We start from the raw sequence: 22,802 nt of genomic DNA, 5'->3' as shown, positions 1-22,802 counted from the left end.
TTTCTTTTTTCTTTTTTTCCTTTTCGTGGGCTTTCTTTTTGAATCCACATGAGGAAGCTTCAAACTTTCTTTTCTTCACGTGACCCAAGCTCTGATACCACTGAAACCAGAAAGTAATTATCTTCACACAAATTCACCACTTAATCAATTAGAGTAAGAGAACACAATCACACCATTAAAATGACAGCAGAATGGGTACAATCTCCCCCCCTAGATGAGTGGCTCACGCTTCCTCATCTAGAGTATTTATGATTTTTCATAAAAGCACCAAGGAGCCAAAATTATCCCTCTCATCCAAAAATGAGGGATTTGCTTTACATAGCCATCTTAGGGCCCAAGATGATTTATGTTCTCAACAAAATAAATTTCTCAAACTTGCAATAATTAAACAAATACAAAATTGGCCCATGGCCATATATAATGCACTGTGCGATACCTCGATCGGTACCCTCGCACTAACTCCAATCCTCGCTATGAGTTCCATCACCTGTACTCAAGCCGCCAATTACATTAGTTATTAACAATCGATTGAACGAATCACTGAATCAACCGATCCCAACATAACCGCGCTCAAAGCACAATAATCAAGTACAACACCAATAACACTAGCGACATTAGTATTAGCATGGAATCACCCACAATACCGATCATCTAGCATGGCAAAACACAAGCTAGTCAGGCGTCCCCAACTAACCACACAAAGTATCCACTAGGACCCCTGCCACGTCCGGTGCACTCCTATGGAGTACTTTGCCATAGTCACATTCAACTAAAAATAATAATGTCCAAAATAAGATATATCATAAATATAATTTCCGTAACAATATTCTTGTGAGTCTTCATTCTAATATTGCTCCAATAAGGCTCCACATAGCACTGTCTTTCTTTTCTATCATGGACTTGGAGTTTTTTTTAACTTTAAGTACTAAGGTAATCATTTTTTAACTTTAACTACTAAGGTAATTGTTTTTCAAATAACCAAAGCTCGCAAGCACTGTTATTTGAGTCCTTTGTCTAATTATCTTATTGTCATTCCTTCTCCAATATTACTTTTTTAGAATTTTGAAAATAGAAAATATTAGAGTGACGACTCACTGGAACATCATTCAACACAGCCATTTGTTTCTTTTCTATCATTGAATTGCAGTTTTACTTAACATTAAAGTACTAACTAAGGGGGGGGGTCTTTCTATAATATATGTGACTATCATGTGAGTTCAATAGAAAGACATATTTAATTTAAATTTTTCTCACATTTTCACGTATAACACAACAACACAAAGCAACTATAGACGCGCTTGGTAGACGCGCAAAATAGCGGGCGCGTCTATAGGCGTTGCTCTAGTAGAGAAATTACAGGCGCGTCTATAGGCGCGGCTAAAAGCTCGTCTATTTACGCGTAAATCACCGCGTTTATTTGTGTGTTAAATCTGGGAAAATACGGGCCCGTCTAACATCTCGTTTATTAGCACGTCTATTTGCGCGTGTATTTTCGTGTTTATTTGCGCGTTTACACTGAGAATCAGATGCGCATTTAGACGCGTAAATAGACACGCTCCAGAGAATATAGAAAGTGAGATTTTGGTGTACATCATTGCTTTCCAAACATTGCCCATGATTACCAAAGCACATAATTTTTTGCAAGCCCACATATACAAGAATTAAGGGAAATGAGGAGAATGAAACAATATGTAAAATAGTTCTGCCAATATCAATTGTGGGGCTACGGTTCAATCTCATCCTCAATGAGATCAACCCTTGCCAAACTATCTACTTCAAAATCCAAACAAGTGTTTAGATCTACAAATACATTCAACCCACTACTACTTGTGCCACTCATGTGCTCATCGAAATCAAGATCTCCAATGGTAGGCTCGTCCTCATGTGTAATGCCGGCCTCAATATCTATATCTCCTATCTCATGATCATCCTCCTCTCTTGTATCACGGTCATCATCACGTCCATGGCCATGATCATCCTCCATACACTCCATATTAGTAAATATACTATACATCACTTTGGAACGTGGCATAATAGGTATGACATGCCACCACCTATTATTATCCACCATTGGTGGATAGACAACCTAATTCAAACAAAAATACAATCATGTTACTTTTCTTGCATCAAATATTTAAAAGCGAGTATTTTTATGTGTGTGCACAGTACCTGTTCACATTGTTGCGGTAGTACTAGTGTGTCCTTCCTACTTTGCCAAAACTTTGTGGAGTCAATAGTTACAAAGCCACTTGCATGGCGTTTGATTGTTGCATTAGGGCCTCTTTCCACCACGTCCTTAAACCACTTTACATCCAAAACATACACAAAGAAGCGTCGAAAGTCAAGCATAATGATATCTTGGATTATGCCACAATAATCATCCATGGCTCCATTGGCTCCCTCAAAGCTAGCAATGATGCCGCAATCTTGTGTGTTTCTCTTATCATCAATCCGTTGTGTTCGAAAATGCTTGCCCTCACACCATATAGCATTGAACATAGTGCACTACACCAAGAAAAAATCAATTAAATAAGCAATCTAAATTATAAAAACCTCCTAACTTATGCATAACATTCTATATACCGACCTTGCTCATGCATCCCCTAGCATACTCCCATTCTTCCATTGTGATATGCATCCCCTCGTCTTTCTCTGCCTTCTCCATTTCATCAAGTAGCCAATCCACATGAATATCCTTTGGAAGTGCTCTTAGACGCTGAGGGTATGGCACACCAGATCCGTGGTGTATACGAAAGAGGGCCCTTTCTTCTTGTCTTCTTGCCTTTGCATCCTCGTATCTTGTCACCCATCTTTTCATCACATCACTATTAAGCATGCAAAAGAGGTTGATACTATTACGCAACTCCGTGTCTATTACTTTGTTGCATCCTTTTCCTTGAGGCACAATAGAGGTCATCCTTAGGTCTTCATCATCTCTCCATAGTCATGGGAGAGAGCTATCCACATCAACAAGAAACTCAGAAATATATACAAGTGACTCTTGTACCAACCAACCCTCGGCCATGCTACCTTCGGGTCTTGCATTTTGTCTCACGAAGCCCTTCAACGTCTTCATGAAGTGCTCGAGGAAGGACAACCATCGTGCATGTATAGTTCTGCATATAGCAATCTCATCCACCAAATGTACTATGAGATGTAGTTGGCTTGTGAGAATAGAATGTGGAAATGTCTCCTCCACTAAACAAACCGCCTCCACTGACAAAACTCGAGCATTCTCAAGCGTGGTGGGATCTATTTCCTTTGAGCTCACATACCTCACAAGCTCGCCCATCTTGTAAATATAATCTTTCACGTCCTTTGATGCACTACGTGAAATGCTAGTAGGTAGTATGAACTGAACCCGCGAGGAGGTGGTTGATTAGTTGCTTATAGCTATTCACTCACAAACTTGAAAGGAAAAAGATATTATGCATATAAAATACGTACTTGGAGCATCTTGTGCCAATCATGAGATTTCAAGCCATATAATTGCTCTACACCTCTTTTCTTGCTCTTTGTAAAGGCTCCCTTCAAACACCTCATGCATCTAGTGGGAGTATGAATTGTAGTAATAGCGCGCTTCACCGTCGCCATCTCTAGCTTTGATAACATCCACGGTGCACGAGGTAAAAAAACACGCCCATTTAGTCTCTCTTGAGGCCAAGCTCCATGCATCCTCCCTGTGGTACGTAGATCCTCCCTTATGCCTGCCGAATCTCGTGTCATATTCAAATGCTCCCAAATGGTAGATGCCACATTCTTGAAGATATGCATGGGATCGAGCAGGTGATTGATCTTGAGGTGGGACCAATATGGTAAACGATAAAAGATGGAGTATCTAAACAAAATAAAGTGTTAGCATGCAATCTTCACTTTCAACCAATATAGCCAATCTTTACTTCCAACCAATAGTTACAAATCCTTACCGGCTCATGCCAAGTGGTGGAGGAGTCGTGGAACCGTCCCAAATTCTCATCCAATCTCCCGCGGTGAGTGATTGTGGGAGGACTTCATTTCAAGGGGCAACATATCTAGGATGATCAGGTGGGAGAAATCGATGGTGATTCTCATAGATGACCTTATTCAATGCGTCTGCCCGTGAGGCAACTAGCGAAGGACCACAAACAGGACATGCATGGTAACCCGATGTAGTGAGACCTGAAACAATAGATGCAATTAAGAGTGGAAGGTGGGTTTAGGGTGCCACGTCCTTTGCCTATTCATAATTAAAAAATGCAATGCTTACCTGAACACTCGCCATAGCCTAGGAAGTCATGCATCGTCCACATCAAGACTGCTTTGCAGTTGAAGTCTCGTGACGAGGGAGGCCTGCTCACATCATGCACCTCGATACCTCTCCAAAGTATCTCTAGCTCATCAATCAAAGGCTCCAAATAAACATCAGGGTTAGACGCGGTTTTACTTGAATTGTTAAACGCTCTGTTAGACGCGTTTATAGACGCGCAGATCAGACGGGTCTATACACGCGCTCTGACAGAGCCTCTTTTTTTTTCCCCTTTCTTCTCAGCTCCCAAAGTAATAGATTTGTTTCCTTTTCTCCAGTTTAACATGTGGGGAGGAAGTGCTTCTAGCTCACCTGATCCGCGGGAATCGATATGGAAGGATTTATATAACATTTTAGGGCACCCTCCTAGTCCTGCGGAGTTATACGGGTACATGACGGGTACCCTTAACACTCCCCAGGAGTCGGCACTACAGACTCCGAGCCACCCCACACCGGCTGAGATCACCCCAGTGGAGTCCGCACAGCCGTCTTATGCCCCGTCTTATGCCCCTTGCCTCGTACCGTCTTATGCCCCTTCCCCCATGCCGTCTTATGTCCCTTCTGCCATCCCGTCTTATGCCCCTTCCCCCATGCCGTCAGGAGGTCCTTCAGTCTCGGCGAGCCGTCGACGTACTCCCCAACCGTCGAGACTCAGTTCTCCAGCTACGAGTGGTCAGCGTAGTCCTGTACAGTCCCCAGCTACGAGTGGCCAGCGTACGAGCTCGACACGACAGGGTAGCAGGCGTAGTAGCAGGGAGAGCGGTGGCGGATGCATGGCACAGTGCTTTGGGCCATGTGGCGATGAGGAGGAGGATGATTCGGATGATCTAGACATGCCTCTGGGTGATGGTACGATTTATTATGACATCACGCAGACAGGAGGCATCTTGATGGATGCGCGGGGGAAGGACATCATGGCCTTCATGCACTCTGTAATTGCTAACAATTACAGAGATTGTTTTATCCACTATAAAGACCACCCAAAGAGGTTGGCTGATGAGACCCTCGCTACTGTTCGCTCTAGGTATCCTAACCCCCCCAATCGCCAGTTCACAGATAAATGGGGGAAGTCAAAGATTGTTACGATACTTAGCAATAAAAGATCTTTGCTTAAGAGGCAGGCACTAGCGGAGCTTGCTAGACTTGAGGTAGGTCAACCTCCAAGGGGCCCGCCCCACACCGCTCACAAGCGTGAGTGGAAGAAGGCAATGAAGTCAGCGAGGGAGGAGCCCAGTCTGCAGCACATGGAGGCACGGAGGATCCAGATGGAGGAATACGGGAGCGCGCATTTTGGAGCAGGGGGTGTTGAATCATGGGAGGCCCAATTTGTAAGTATCGATCTCAAATTATATTGCTTATGTAGTTTATTAGGAGGTTAGTTGTTTCTTTGTACTAATCCCTCCACAAAGTGTATCGCGGTCATGCAGCTTGAGATCGTGGGCAGATACCCTACTCCAGTGGAGATAGCCTACCACCACCACCATCGCAGAGGAGATACATGGAGGCACTTCTATGATGACGGGTTGATTACTGAGGAGTAGTATACCCGAGCTACTGGACAGGCCCCCCAAGTATTTGAAAGTAATTAAATAATGCCAAAATTATAAGTAAAGATTTGATTTTTCATACATTGATATATGTTGTCCCTTGTTTACAGGCCCGTGCACAAGACGATGAGGAAGAGGAGGAAGGAGGCGCAGAAGGGAGCGCAGAAGGGAGCATGGAAGGGAGCGAGGACCTAGAGAACATAGATTAGTCGTATAAGTAATGCTAGCTACTCTTTTTTGTACTTAAAGCCACTGGCTTGGCTTCCTGCCTCTTGTATATAGACTCCTCTTATTTTTTGTACTTGAAGCCACATGACATGGCTTAGCTTCCTTATTTTTTGTACTTGAAGCCACATGACGTGGCTTAGCTTCGTGCTATATGTATATATAAGCACTTTTTTGAGCTTTCAATTTTATTGCGATTTGGAGTTGTATTATTTTATTTGGAATTGTAATTAAAATGTGGCTGGCTGTAAGAATTGAATTACAGAATGTGGATATGGGATTCTTGTAACTATATAGCATACACAACATACACACTATTCTGTAAAATTTTTTTTAAAAAAAAAGGCACGTCTATCAGTGCGTTTAAAAACGCGTTTATTTTCACGTCTGTTTGTTCGTTTTGCGTCTATAAATGCCTTTATAGACGCATGTATAAGCCGTCTATCTACGCATCTTTGTGCGCGTCTATACACACGTAAGTCTGATATATAGACGCGCAAATAGACGCGGGTCTCTAGACACGCAAATAGACGCGCAAATAGACGCGCCCGTAAGTTTTTATTCTAGTTCATGAAACACGTCTGTGCGCGCGTCTATGGGTGCTTTGTCTTGTTGTGTAAAAGGGTGCTGTAAAAAGGATTTTGAAAAAAAAAATAGATTGAATAGGAAAAGGGTGCATTATATTAATTGAAAATTCATCACAAATAAGGGGTTTATACATAGTGACCCCTAAGTGTACTAAGGTAAGCATTTTTTGGAAGAACCAAAGACAACACTATATTTCTTTTCTATTTCACATCAATCAATCTTCTTGGAGCAAGAAGGAAAGCTACTGTACAATTTCAAAATGAGTTTCTTTTCTATGATTAACTAGTTGGTGTTTGCCTTACCTTTGAAGTACTAAGGTAATCGTTTTCAAAGAACCAAAACTAGCACTACATTTCTTTCTATCAGTCACTCTTCCTTGTCCTACTTCTTGTGATTATCCCCACTCTTATATTGAGAATCTTTCAACCTGTTCATTCTCTTTCTTCTACCAAGCATCGGCACTTTGCATGATTGACTATTCATGAAAAGGCTCCATGATAGAGTGCCTTTCTCCTTCCATCATGAAGAGAGCACTATACGAGTCTAACTCTCCTCCATCATAGAGAGCTAATGGTACTTTCTCCTTCCCTCATAGTGTACCTAGTGGTACTTTCTCCTTCCATCATAGAGAGCCTATTGGTACTGTCTTCTATTCATTTACGTATGATCCAATGACCATATATCACTATACTAGGGTCCCTAGTATATACACATTGCACACCCTCCCCTCTATACACAATGCGACACCTTATCATTTGTCAAACTCCCTTCACCTCACCCCATGCACCATTATTCCACAGATTGCATTGACAGTAGCCGTATTAGTCAAAATTCAAATGTCCACACGAGGAACGGCTATGACCGTAGTACGCACCTTGAAATGGTCCACACAAGGTTTCTGTTCGTCGGTAGGTTTTCACTGTCGGTTTGTGATTCGTAAAAGGCCGTACACGCGCTGTGTTGGTGTTACGCAGTTCAAGGCAACACGCAAGCCATGAATCTGATACGCATAGCGTCGTTTTTGGGATGGAACTTTCGGCATATGGATTTCCATGGCACCACGCTGAACTCTGATGATGAATTATCTTTTGAAGACCTACTCAGCTAGTTGCACAACAACGACCTTCCACATAGCTCACTCTCCACATACTTTGCCACAAAGGCTCGACGACTCCACGCACCGACCGCAATCTGGACCACATATTGCATATCAAACCTACGGCCAAAAGACGACAGACCATAATTCACAATTTCAGCGCTGAATTTTGAGGAACGAAGTTTGAAAATTTTGAAGAAAATCACGATCCCAACGTAAGCATCGTGGAAACTCTAGAGATTAGTACAGAAGACAAATATTGAACGTCTGAGTCATGGCACAATATTTCAGAATGAAGCATAAACGTGAGATTGAACCCGCAACACATGAAGTTTTTCAAGTCCAACGTTGCGTCGCGAAGGGTTATTTTTACGCTCCTGTGTTTTGTCGTATGTGCTTGCCGGGAACGGTGCCGGAAAATGCATTGCACACATATGTGCCAAAAGGATGTGCGACGATGATCGAACTCAACACCTCACCGTTGTGAACCTGCAGCTCTTCCTGTGTGCATTCGTACACATGTGTGCATTCTTTGCACCTCCGGCTGGATGGGTCCTGTTGTCGAGCGGAAACGACAAACCTAAGTGGCGTGGATTTATCATTAGGCGATTCGTGGCGGGAGCAATATTGAAGTAGAAAGATGCTCACAAGGGAAGGCATCTTGGCAGAAACATCTTCGTCCAGACTTATGCTCCGACAATATAGACTGTCAAAAGCTCACAAGCAATATTAAAACTTTCCACTAAATTTTTAACCACCGTGACTCCACTCTAAGAGAACCCCTATGGCTGCTCTTATTGTGATTGTGTATAATCTATCATCCACACTTGTAAAGTTCACACTTTTTCTTAGTACTAGCACACTTTTTCTTAGTACTAGTTGGGAATTCTTGGTTGCTAGTACAACTTCACTTTTTCTTAGTACTAGTACAACTTCACACTTTTTCTTAGTACTAGCACACTTTTTCTTAGTACTAGTTGGGAATTCCTGGTTGCTGTGCGGCACAAGATTGGTTGTACTTTGTGGCAAGTAGGGCTCTTGGTAAATACTGAAGAATATACAAAATGAAGGAATAGTCTTAGATTATAATTTATGTGGCTGAGACAATCATTATTCTTGCGTTGTTAGTCTAGCGGTCAAAGCTCTTCAACATGATGATAGTAATTAGCTTTCAATCCTTGAAGGTAGTTGGTGATGCACAACCACATCACAGGCATGCGTAGTGATTCAAATTTTGATGGTGTGTGCATCTACGTGCTGGTTACATTGTTTGCTCTAGTACAGCTAAGTTGCCACATGGTAATTGAATTTGGTAATTGAATTTTAGAATGATTTTCATACTTTCAAATCGAATCTTGCAGCTAGCGGGGTGTTGCGTGTTGAGTTCTTGGTGATTGTAGTTGCTCGCTGAAGTGGAGGCTGATTGGGATCGAGCAAAACATCGTCAATTACCAGGGTAGAATAAACGAGGCTAAGCAGGGACATATGCGGAATGCAGACATACCTTGGAATTAGCCTCCAATCAAGTGTGTATCTCGAGCAGACAGTAGCAATATATGCAAGAGGTGCACAGATTCGAGGAGAGACAACAACACTCACAACAGGGTATGCAGGAGACAGATTCGAGGAGAGAATGTAGGAGGCACATAGATTTGATCACTCCGAGACTAATTCACTCCTTTGATTGAGTAGCAAGATGCAGGAGATGAGGCGGCTCAGGAAGGTATAGGGCATGAAGAGGTTAGCAATACAGGAGCTTGGAGTCGTGAGTAGGTATTAGGGCATAGTGATTAGGGTCATGAGTCATGAGCAGGTTAGTAGATCGAGGATATGTATCATGTACACACAACTCATAAGACTGCCATTGAATGAGCCGTTTGGGAGAGTCAAAGGGCCTTAGCACATGGATGGGGCTAGCATGGGTTTAGGATGGGAATATTTTTGTCATCATTACTCCCATCCTACACCAAGTGGTCTAGGATGGATTTAGAATAGGAGTAGCCATTTTTTCTCCCATCTTGGACCATGGCCTCTAGACCCTGGTAATCAGAATGGATTCCCCTTTTTTAGGGATTCAAAAACATGGAAGAATGACATGTGTCCTTGTCCCCACAAGGTCCCTACCTCTTAAACACATGAAATGATGCCATGTGTCCTCTTCCTCCTAAACCCATCCCTAGTTCCTTTTTTGTTAGCACATGGTGGGATAGGAATAGATAGAAATATGCATAGGACCACTTGGGACCACCTTTTCGCATTCCCATCCTATTTCTTTCCATGTGCTAAGCCCCAAAGACAGGTTTAGAGAAAAACAATTTTCCCCTATTTTCTCGCTTCCCTCTTCCCTGTCAAATTTTTGGGCCTTTACAAAAAATGTATGCCTCATGTTGCCTTTTCTAAATGTTCTTGGAGAACTTGATCACTTTGCAAATAACAACAATGGGTCGCAATCCAAACTCTAGGTTGTAATCCAAACCATGATCAGAGTCACCTATATTTGAACTTAATTTTTCTTTTGACAAGGCCAAGATTAAGACAAATAGTCATTGCATTTATAAAAGTAATGCGTAATGTAAACATAGATAAAAATTTAATTGAATGCCCAATGGAAGTTCACATAGTCCTTGCATTGCTATCATACTTCATTAGTGTTATTAGCTTGGTTTCAAGTGCATGCCCAAACTTATTAACATGATAGTTCACTCAAGACATATTGGTTTTCTACTCCATGAACTTTTTAGAAGGAGGTATGCAAGCAAATTTGTTTAGTAGCTTGAGTTTATTGCATATTGGTTGGGTGCATAATTGCACCAAAATAAGCATAAACAAGGTCTATTGAAGCAAACAGGGTAAGTATATATTGTGGCTTGTCACAAGTTGCAATCTAGCTCGCTTTAGTGCCGCTAATTGAGCATTTTTATAAGGTATGTTTGAATACATCCATACTTCTATGATGGAATAGGAATATAAGACTAAGGGATCTTGTTTTTCGACTTCTTTTTGTTTGTCCTTTCCAAGCTTTTCTTATTCACCATTTAAGAAATAGTTCCCTTGCCATTTGCATGTTGCACCATACTCAATACATTATTGATTTCAAGGCTACTCAAGCATTTGTGCTTCAAAGATTCTATCCTTGCACCTTCCATGCTCCATTGCAACAACGTGGCAAGTAAGTTCCCCCACGTGGCTTTCCATTTTATATGAGTGAATTTTCTTTTGAAAATTGAGCTTGTTGATGCAATACTTTGAAATTATAATTTTTTTACAAACACAAGTTTGATAATTGGTCCTCTCAAATGATGGAAGCATTTAAAAATGTTCTTACACCTAAGCAAGGGGCATATGGAATAAAGAAAAAGGTTCAATGTCTTTTTATTGTCTATCCACAAATATGATATTATTGCATTATCTTGTGTTCAACTTTGCATGTCCATGGCTGTTGTTCTAGAAAATGGCTAGCCTTTGGATATGTCCTATCAAGTTGGGCAAAGAACCTTCTTGTCCTATCAAGTTGGCATCCCCTATTAGATATATAAGATCTTTATTTCTCTCACCCTAAATATTATTTTGATCTTGCATTTGCACTTGGCTCTCACCCTTAACATTATTTTGACACAACATCTACAAGGAATCAAAATATTTGCTACCTCTAGGCTACCTCCTTGGTTTTGGGCAACACAACTATCCATAGACAACATGATTTTACACATGGCTCAAATCCTAAAGAATGGGTATCTGTGAACACTCTCTAGCAGAAGTTGATCAATCCTACACCATTTCTTCTCCATTTGAAGCAGTATTCCTTTGCTCTAGTCCCCCTCTTCTTTGAATTATTCACTCCCACTACAAAATCATCCAAAGTCTTCTATCAATGGAAGCATATGCTTAGATAATGTTTTTCTTCTTATCAATTCGATACCATATGCCTTGTTGTTGGATTAGAGCGCATTAGTAAAATTCCCCTTGAAAACGATCCAACAAATCTAGACATTTTACCGATTCCCACTCCATTAGAATTGTCATTATCATTGTGAGGTGCCATATTTAATGTTGGTAATGTAGTAGGCTAAGACTTTTACAAATTTAAACTTATGCCCTGTTTCCCTCTTCCTTCTCTTATGCTTATGCTTATGCATGAGCACATGTCTCCTTCTCCTTCTCTTATGCTTATGTCATGATGGACAGTGCTGCATATCGGCTAGTATCTATTGTTTAAACAACTAGGGAACAACAAGACCAAGTAGAATTCAAATGACATCTACCAGTGGAGCAAAGAGATGGGCACAGCTATGGATGGAGAGTTGCCTACAACTGCATGTTGTTTCTTAGAGAGATTTTTGATTTGAAGTTACCAGTCAAAATGGAATCATATATAGAAGCCGATCTACTAGTGTTTTAGGCTGAGAGTATTCAGCCATAAATTCTATGTTCAGGAGCTCCTTAACTTGCCTTGCCACCTCATCCCTTTCAGCCACTGAGAGCCTATAGGGTGCCTTGTTTACTCCTCGTGGGAAGTAGGTGTTAGAAAGATCAGCAAAACCATAAGCATAAGTCTATTGCCATCCTTTGTTTTGGCCGATTGAACAGCATAAAATCCACAAAGTGAATAATTCAAAGAAGAGGGGGACTAGAGCAAAAGACGTAAAGGGAGAGGAGGGAGGGGAGGGAGAGAGAGAGAGAAAGGGGGTGAGAGGAGTGAGGAGAGGGAGGGGAGGGAGAGAGAGAGAGAGGGGGGGTCCTGGCGGCCGCGGCCCCAGGGTGAGAGGAGTGAGGAAAAGGGAGGGGAGAGAGAGAGAGGAGTGAGGGGAGGGAGGGGAGTAAGAGAGAGAGAGAGAGAGAGAGAGGGGAGGGGAGGAGAGAGAGAGAAGGAAGAGAGAGAGAGGACTCCTGGGGGCCGCGGCCCCCAGGGATGAGAGGAGAGTTAGAGGAGGAATGGAGGGAGAGGAGTGAGGGAGGGAAAGGGGTGAGAAGACATGATGGAGAGGGAAACACTAGTAGAGAGAGAAGAGAGATGAGAAGACTTTAGGGAGAGGGGAAGGTAAGCGACTAGAGAGAGAGGAGAGATGAGAAGACTTGAGGGAGAGAGGAAGGTACGCAACTAGAGAAGGTTGGGAAGGTATGGGACTAGAGAGAGAGAGATATGCGACTAGAGAGGGAGCTCCATCGCATAGAGAGGGAGCTCCATTAGAGAGAGAGAGCCCACTACATAGAGAAGAGGAGAGGAGTAGAGGGAGAGAGGTCGAATTCTTACAAGAGCGACAAATAAGATTTGACTTAGGAAAAGAATGAAAGGGACTTACGAGAAGAAAGTATCAAGAAGAATGTTGAACACAAATTTGAATTCTTACAACTAAGAGTAGAAATATCACGAGCAAGAGCGACAAATAAGATTTGACTTATGAGAAGAATGAAAGGGACTTATGAGAAGAAAGTATCAAGAAGAATGTTGAACACAAATTTGAATTCAAAAGGAACGTATGAGAAGAAAGTATCAAGAAGAATGTTGAACACAAATTTGAATTCAAATTTATAATGCATTTAAATTTCCCTCTCTTTTTTAAAAATTCAAATTTATGCATGGGAGGAGTGGGCCAGTTTTTCTTATATATACTCTTCTTTCCATTCACAACAACACAAAGCAAGTATAGACACGCTTGGTAGATGCGCAAAATAGCAGGCACGTCTATAGGCGTTGCTTAAGTAGAGGAATTACGGGCACGTCTAAAAGCACGTCTAACAACTCATCTATTTGTGTGTGTATTAACACATCTAATTGCACGTCTAAACTGAGAAAATATGGGCACGTCTATAGGCACGTCTATTTGCGCATGTATTAGCACATGTATTAGCACGTTTACACTGAGAATCAGACACGCATTTAAACGCGTAGATAGATGCAAACCAGAGAATACAAAAAGTGAGATTTTCGTGTACATCATTACTTTCCAAACATTGCCCATGATTACCAAAGCACATAATTTTTTGCAAGCCCACATATACAAGAATTAAGTGAGATGAGGAGAATGAGACAATATGTAATATATTTTGCCAATATCAATTATGGGGCTATAGTTCAATCTCATCCTCAATGAGATCAACCCTTGCCAAACTATCTACTTCAAAATCCAAACAAGTGTTTAGATCTACAAATACATTCAATCCACTACTACTTGTGCCACTCATGTGCTCATCGAAATCAGCATCTCAAATGGTAGGCTCGTCCTCATGGGTAATGGCCTCAATATTTGTATCTCCTATCTCATGATCATCCTCCTCTCTCGTATCACGGTCATCATCACGTCCATGGCCATGATCATCCTCCATATGCTCCATATTAGTAAATGTACTATACATCACTTTGGAACGTGGCATAATTATAGGTATGACATGCCACCATCTATTATTATCCACCATTGGTTGATAGAAAACCTAATTCAAACACAAATACAATCATGTTATTTTTCTTGCATCAAATATTTAAAAGCGAGTATTTTTATATGTGTGCACAGTACCTGTTCACATTGTTGCGGTAGTACTAGTGTGTCCTTCCTACTTTGCCAAAACTTTGTGGAGTCAAGAGTTACAAAGCCACTTGCATGGCATTTGATTATTGCATTAGGGCCTCTTTCCACCACATTCTTAAACCACTTTACATCCAAAACATACACAAAGAAGCGTCGAAAGTCAAGCATAATAATATCTTGGATTATGCCACAATAATCATCCATGGCTCCATTGGCTCCCTCAAAGCTAGCAATCACGCTCGGGGGGGTCACTCATCATATGTAACCCTATCACGTGAGTTCAATAGAAGGATTTTTTTTATTTCTAAAATTTACAGAAATAAATATACATAAGGGACTATTTAAAATAGTTTTGGAAAAAATTTACAGATTTGTATAGAAAAGGGGTACATTTTATTAATGAAATTTTTTTACAGATAAGGGAGTTTAAATATAGGCCTTGAACACACGTGATATAGAGGGTTTATACATAGTGACCCCCCCAAGCAATCACGCCGCAGTCTTGTGTGTTTCTCTTATCATCAATCCGTTGTGTTCGAAAATGCTTGCCCTCACACCATATAGCATTGAACATAGTGCACTACACCAAGAAAAAATCAATTAAATAAGCAATCTAAATTATTGAAAGCTCCTAACTTATGCATAAGATTCTATATACCGACCTTGCTCATGCATCCCCTAGCATACTCCCATTCTTCCATTGTGATATGCATCCCCTCCTCTTTCTCTGCTTTCTCCATTTCATCAAGTAGCCAATCCACATGAATATCCTTTGGAAGTGCTCTTAGATACTGAGGGTATGGCACACGAGATCCGTGGTGTGTACGAAAGAGGGCCCCTTCTTCTTGTCTTCTTGCCTTTGCATCCTCGTATCTTGTCACCCATCTTTTCATCACATCACTATTAAGCACGCAAAAGAGGTTGATACTATTATGCAACTCCGTGTCTATTACTTTGTTGCGTCCTTTTCCTTGAGGCACAATAAAGGTCATCCTTAGGTCTTCATCATCTCTCCATAGTGATCCTTAGGTCTTCATCATCAAGAATATTGGCAAAAGACGTAAAGGGAGAGGAGGGAGGGGAGGGAGAGAGAGAGAGAAAGGGGGTGAGAGGAGTGAGGAGAGGGAGGGGAGGGAGAGAGAGAGAGAGGGGGGGTCCTGGCGGCCGCGGCCCCAGGGTGAGAGGAGTGAGGAAAAGGGAGGGGAGAGAGAGAGAGGAGTGAGGGGAGGGAGGGGAGTAAGAGAGAGAGAGAGAGAGAGAGAGAGAGAGGAGGGGAGGAGAGAGAGAGAAGGAAGAGAGAGAGAGGACTCCTGGGGGCTGCGGCCCCCAGGGCTGAGAGGAGAGTTAGAGGAGGAATGGAGGGAGAGGAGTGAGGGAGGGAAAGGGGTGAGAAGACATGATGGAGAGGGAAACACTAGTAGAGAGAGAAGAGAGATGAGAAGACTTTAGGGAGAGGGGAAGGTAAGCGACTAGAGAGAGAGGAGAGATGAGAAGACTTGAGGGAGAGAGGAAGGTACGCAACTAGAGAAGGTTGGGAAGGTATGGGACTAGAGAGAGAGAGATATGCGACTAGAGAGGGAGCTCCATCGCATAGAGAGGGAGCTCCATTAGAGAGAGAGAGCCCACTACATAGAGAAGAGGAGAGGAGTAGAGGGAGAGAGGTCGAATTCTTACAAGAGCAACAAATAAGATTTGACTTAGGAAAAGAATGAAAGGGACTTACGAGAAGAAAGTATCAAGAAGAATGTTGAACACAAATTTGAATTCTTACAACTAAGAGTAGAACTATCACGAGCAAGAGCGACAAATAAGATTTGACTTATGAGAAGAATGAAAGGGACTTACGAGAAGAAAGTATCAAGAAGAATGTTGAACACAAATTTGAATTCAAAAGGAACGTATGAGAAGAAAGCTTGAGGGGGTCACTATGTATAAACCCTCTATACCACGTGCGTTCAAGGCCTATTTCTAAAATCCCTTATCTGTAAATTTTTCATTAATAAAATGTACCCCTTTTCTATACAAATCTGTAAATTTTTCTCAAAACTATTTTACATAGTCCCTTATGTATATTTACTTCTGTAAATTTTGGAAATAAAAAATATCCTTCTGTTGAACTCACGTGATAGGGTTACATCTCAGGGGGGTCACTATGTATAAACCCTCTATATCACGTGCGTTCAAGGCCTATATTTAAAATCCCTTATCTGTAAATTTTTTCATTAATAAAATGTACCCCTTTTCTATACAAATCTGTAAATTTTTTCCAAAACTATTTTAAATAGTCCCTTATGTATATTTATTTCTGTAAATTTTGGAAATAAAAAATATCCTTCTGTTGAACTCACGTGATAGGGTTACATATGATGAGTGACCCCCCCGAGGGTTACATATGATGAGTGACCCCCCCGAGGAAGAAAGTATCAAGAAGAATGTTGAACACAAATTTGAATTCAAATTTATAATGCATTTAAATTTCTCTCTCTTTTTTAAAAATTCAAATCTATGCGTGGGAGGAGTGGGCTAGTTTTTCTTATATATACTCTTCTTTCCATTCACAACAACACAAAGCAAGTATAGACACGCTTGGTAGATGCGCAAAATAGCAGGCACGTCTATAGGCGTTGCTTTAGTAGAGGAATTACGGGCACGTCTAAAAGCACGTCTAACAACTCGTCTATTTGTGTGTGTATTAACACATCTAATTGCACGTCTAAACTGAGAAAATATGGGCACGTCTATAGGCGCGTCTATTTGTGCATGTATTAGCGCATGTATTAGCACGTTTACACTGAGAATCAGACAGGCATTTAGACGCGTAGATAGATGCAAACCAGAGAATACAAAAAGTGAGATTTTCGTGTACATCATTACTTTCCAAACATTGCCCATGATTACCAAAGCACATAATTTTTTGCAAGCCCACATATACAAGAATTAAGTGAGATGAGGAGAATGAGACAATATGTAATATATTTTGCCAATATCAATTATGGGGCTATAGTTCAATCTCATCCTCAATGAGATCAACCCTTGCCAAACTATCTACTTCAAAATCCAAACAAGTGTTTAGATCTACAAATACATTCAATCCACTACTACTTGTGCCACTCATGTGCTCATCGAAATCAGCATCTCGAATGGTAGGCTCGTCCTCACGGGTAATGGCCTCAATATTTGTATCTCCTATCTCATGATCATCCTCCTCTCTCGTATCACGGTCATCATCATGTCCATGGCCATGATCATCCTCCATATGCTCCATATTAGTAAATGTACTATACATCACTTTGGAACGTGGCATAATAGGTATGACATGCCACCATCTATTATTATCCACCATTTGTTGATAGAAAACCTAATTCAAACACAAATACAATCATGTTATTTTTCTTGCATCAAATATTTAAAGGCGAGTATTTTTATATGTGTGCACAGTACCTGTTCACATTGTTGCGGTAGTACTAGTGTGTCCTTCCTACTTTGCCAAAACTTTGTGGAGTCAAGAGTTACAAAGCCACTTGCATGGCATTTGATTATTGCATTAGGGCCTCTTTCCACCACATTCTTAAACCACTTTACATCCAAAACATACACAAAGAAGCGTCGAAAGTCAAGCATAATAATATCTTGGATTATGCCATAATAATCATCCATGGCTCCATTGGCTCCCTCAAAGCTAGCAATCACGCTTGGGGGGGTCACTCATCATATGTAACCCTATCACGTGAGTTCAATAGAAGGATTTTTTTTATTTCTAAAATTTACAGAAATAAATATACATAAGGGACTATTTAAAATAGTTTTGGAAAAAATTTACAGATTTGTATAGAAAAGGGGTACATTTTATTAATGAAATTTTTTTACAGATAAGGGACTTTAAATATAGGCCTTGAACGCACGTGATATAGAGGGTTTATACATAGTGACCCCCCCAAGCAATCACGCCGCAGTCTTGTGTGTTTCTCTTATCATCAATCCGTTGTGTTCGAAAATGCTTGCCCTCACACCATATAGCATTGAACATAGTGCACTACACCAAGAAAAAATCAATTAAATAAGCAATCTGAATTATTGAAAGCTCCTAACTTATGCATAACATTCTATATACCGACCTTGCTCATGCATCCCCTAGCATACTCCCATTCTTCCATTGTGATATGCATCCCCTCCTCTTTCTCTGCTTTCTCCATTTCATCAAGTAGCCAATCCACATGAATATCCTTTGGAAGTGCTCTTAGATACTGAGGGTATGGCACACGAGATCCGTGGTGTGTACGAAAGAGGGCCCTTTCTTCTTGTCTTCTTGCCTTTGCATCCTCGTATCTTGTCACCCATCTTTTCATCACATCACTATTAAGCACGCAAAAGAGGTTGATACTATTATGCAACTCCGTGTCTATTACTTTGTTGCGTCCTTTTCCTTGAGGCACAATAGAGGTCATCCTTAGGTCTTCATCATCTCTCCATAGTCATGGGAGAGAGCTATCCACATCAACAAGAAACTCAGAAATATATACATGAGATTTCAAGCCATATAATTGCTCTACACCTCTTTTCTTGCTCTTTGTAAAGGCTCCCTTCAAACACCTCATGCATCCAGTGGGAGTACGAATTGTAGTAATAGTGCGCTTCACCGTCGCCATCTCTAGCTTTGATAACATCCACGGTGCACGAGGTAAAAAAACATGCCCATTTGGTCTCTCTTGAGGCCAAGCTTCATGCATCCTCCCTATGGTACGTAGATCCTCACTTATGCCTGTGGAATCTCATGTCCCATTCAAATGCTCCCAAATGGTAGATGCCACATTCTTGAAGATATGCATGGGATCAAGCAGGTGATTGATCTTGAGGTGGGACCAATATGGTAAACGATAAAAGATGGAGTATCTAAACAAAATAAAGTGTTAGCGAGCAATCTTTACTTCCAGCCAATATAGCCAATCTTTACTTCCAGCCAATAGTTACAAACCCTTATCGGTTCATGCCAAGTGGTGGAGGAGTCGTGGAACCGTCCCAAATTCTCATCCAATCTCCTACGGTGAGTGATTGTGGGAGGACTTCATTCCAAGGGGCAACATATCTAGGATGATCAGGTGGGAGAAATCGATGGTGATTCTCATAGATGACCTTATTCAATGCATCTGCCCATGAGGCAACTAGCGAAGGACCACATACAGGACATGCATGGTAACCCGATGTAGTGAGACCTGAACAATACGAGCAATTAAGAGTTGAAGGAGGGTTTAGGGTGCCACATCCTTTTCCTATTCATAATTAGAAGTGCAATGCTTACCTGAACACTCGCCATAGACTGGAAAGTCATGCATCGTCCACATCAAGAGTGCTTTGCAGTTGAAGTCTCGTGACGAGGGAGGCCTGCTGACATCATGCACCTCGATACCTCTCCAAAGTATCTCTAGCTTGTCAATCAAAGGCTCCAAATAAACATCAGGGTTTTTGACTTTATGTTTCCTTGGAATTAGAAGGGACAGCATAACAAGTCCTTTCCTAATAGCCATAGAGGGTGGAATATTGTAATTCACCAATATCACTGGCCATACACTGTAAGACGTGCTTTTGAGACCAAATGGGTTCACACCGTCCATACCCAATCCAAGTCTCAAGCTCCTAGGTTCTTCCTTGAAGCTTGGCCATGTGTCTTCAATATGCTTCCACACAGGAGAGTCCACAAGAGTTCTCCACTTGCCATCAGTTGATCGATGGGAGGAATGCCATGACATGAGCTTTGCAATAGATTTGCACTTGAACATATGTTGGATGCGAGGGATTATGGGAAAATGTCGCAGAACCTTACGAGGCATGTCCAAGGTTTTGAGATCTGCTCTATATCTTGCCTCTCCACAAGTAGGACACTCTCTTGCATCCTTATGTAGTCCACGAAACAAAACACAATCGTTGACACATGCATGGATGCGCTTGTAATCTAATCCTCCAAGAGAGGTTACATGTTGCCTTGCCATATCTCTTGAGGTCAGTAGTTTATTCTCCCTTGGAAGCATTTTACACAATAGCCTGCACGTGAAGACCATAAATGAGGAAAAGCATTCGAGTAATTGACCCACTAGCATAATTCACCATGTTTGCAAAATAGACTTTAAATCTTACTTGAGTAATGCATTCAAACTTGCATTGCTCCATCCATAGATGGTTTGCAAGTTTAGTAACTCAAGGGAGGCACGTAGAACAGAGAATGTGCACCCCTCAAATAGTGGAGTCGATGCTACAGTAAAAACTCGGGGGGGTCACTATGTATAAACCCTCTATATCACGTGCGTTCAAGGCCTATTTTTAAAATCCCTTATTTGTAAAATTTTCATCAATAAAATGTACCCCTTTTCTATACAAATCTCTCATTTTTTTCCAAAACTATTTTAAATAGTCCCTTATGTATATATATTTCTGTAAATTTTAGAAATAAAAAATATCCTTTTGTTGAACTCACGTGATAGGGTTACATATGATGAGTGACCCCCCCGAGAGTAAAAAGATCATCCTACTCCATGCTATCATCCCTCCCTTGATGGACATATAAATCCTGCACCATATCATCAAACACCTCCTCCTCCACGGCTTCATGAGGTAATGGCGGAGGGCTACTATCACCATCACTCCATGCATTCGTAACGGTCCCTCCTGAAGATCCCACCTCATATCACCGACGCTTCGCCTCCTCACGACGAGCATAGGGCAACATATGCGGGTGTGGCACTGCATCCTGTATCAAATTAAAATGGGATCATAACTCAAACATATGAACACCCATAGGTATCTCAATCAACCTTAACTTACAAACCCTTACCCTGTTTATGGTCACATCCCATTCTCCATACTTTGAGATATGATTGAGTGTAATCCTGCGTGCACGATACATGTTTCCTCAACATCGATCACACAGACATTTGATTTTTTGCTCCAACCACATTTCGCGATGATGGATACGGAGGGATTCATCCTCATTGGAGCTACTTGTTGAAGATGAAGACATCCTACAAACAAACAACCCACCAAATTTGCTCTTCTTCAAATGTTTAATTTAAAACTATGTGGCGCATCTACAGTTGCATCTAAAAGCATGTCTATAGTCGCATCTAAAAGCGCGTCTACTCTGTGTTTTTAGACGTGCCTATAGATGCGCTATTAGATGCGATTATAGACGTGGCTTTTAAATCTGCTTTTAGCGCGCTCGCTTTGCTTTTCTTCACATTACTTATACTTCGCGCGGCTTGCTTCCTTCCTTATTAGCATCTCCACAGTTTCGACGCTTAAGAGGAAGGCTCCCATACTTACTTCCAAGCTTACACTTAAGAGGAAGGCACCCACACTTACTTCCAAGCTTAAAGGAGAGAAGGACGAACAAGGAGGAGAAGCAACTTTAAAAAAGAAGAAGAACCTTCCATACCTCTATCCAAGGTAAGTCCTTTTGTAGTTGATCTTGTTTGGAAGTTTGCTTTCTTTAGATTTGTACTTTCTCGTATCCAAGAAACGCATGATCTGGGTATCAGTGTCATGTTTGTGTGTCGGGTGCAATGTCCTTTTCTACTTTTTAGAAATTTCGTCCGTCGGAGCGTGTCTAAAGGTGCATCTCAGAGCGCGTCTAAATGCGAATCTACAGGCACGTCTAAACGTGCGTCTAGACTGTTTGCAGACATAGACAGACGCGTCTATAGATGCGCTGTTAGACGCAAAAATAAACGTGCTAATCAGACGCTTCTATAGAAGCACTCCAATAGTATGCCTCTCTTCCCTTCCCCTTTCTTCTTAGCTCATCAGTAATAGATTTTTTTTCTTTTTTCCAGTTCAACATGTGGTTAGGAAGCGCTTCCAGCTCACCTGATCCCCGGGATTCTATTTGAAAGGACTTATATAACCTTTTAGGGCACCCTCCTGGTCTTGCAGAGTTATACGAGTATATGACGGGTACTTTAAACACTTCCCAGGAGTCGGCACTATAGACTCCAAACCACCCCACACCACCTGAGATCACCCTAGCGGAGTCAGCACAGCCGTCTTATGCCCCTTCTTATGCCCCTTCCCCCATGCCGTCTTATGCCCCTTCCCCCATGCCGTCTTATGCCCCTTTTGCCATCCCATCTTATGCCCCTTCCCCCATGCCATCAGGAGGTCCTTCTGTCTGCAGAGCCGTCGACGTACTCCTGTGCCATCGAGACTCGATTCTCCAGCTACGAGTGGTCAGCGTAGTCTCGTGCAGTCTCCAGCTATGAGTGGCCAGTGTACGAGCTCGACATGACATGGTAGCAGGCGTAGTAGCAGGGAGAGCGGTGGTGGGGGATGCATGGCACAGTGCTTTGGGAGGGGTGGTGGTGGGGACAATGATGATTAAGATGATTTAGACGTGCCTCAGGGTGATGGTACGATATTCTATGACATCACTCAGACAGGAGGCATCTTGATGGATGCACGGGGGAAGGACATCATGGCCTTGATGCGCTCTGTAATTGCTAACAATTACAGAGATTGCTTTATCCACTTCAAAGACCAGCCAAAGAGGTTGG

The sequence above is a fragment of the Dipteris shenzhenensis genome, chromosome 33, assembly GCF_047967505.1.
Source record: "Dipteris shenzhenensis isolate YYH24624 ecotype China chromosome 33, Dip_SZ_1.0, whole genome shotgun sequence".
Lineage (NCBI taxonomy): Eukaryota > Viridiplantae > Streptophyta > Polypodiopsida > Gleicheniales > Dipteridaceae > Dipteris > Dipteris shenzhenensis.
The sequence above is the reverse complement of the archived record's forward strand: the minus strand, read 5'-3'. Positions refer to the sequence as shown.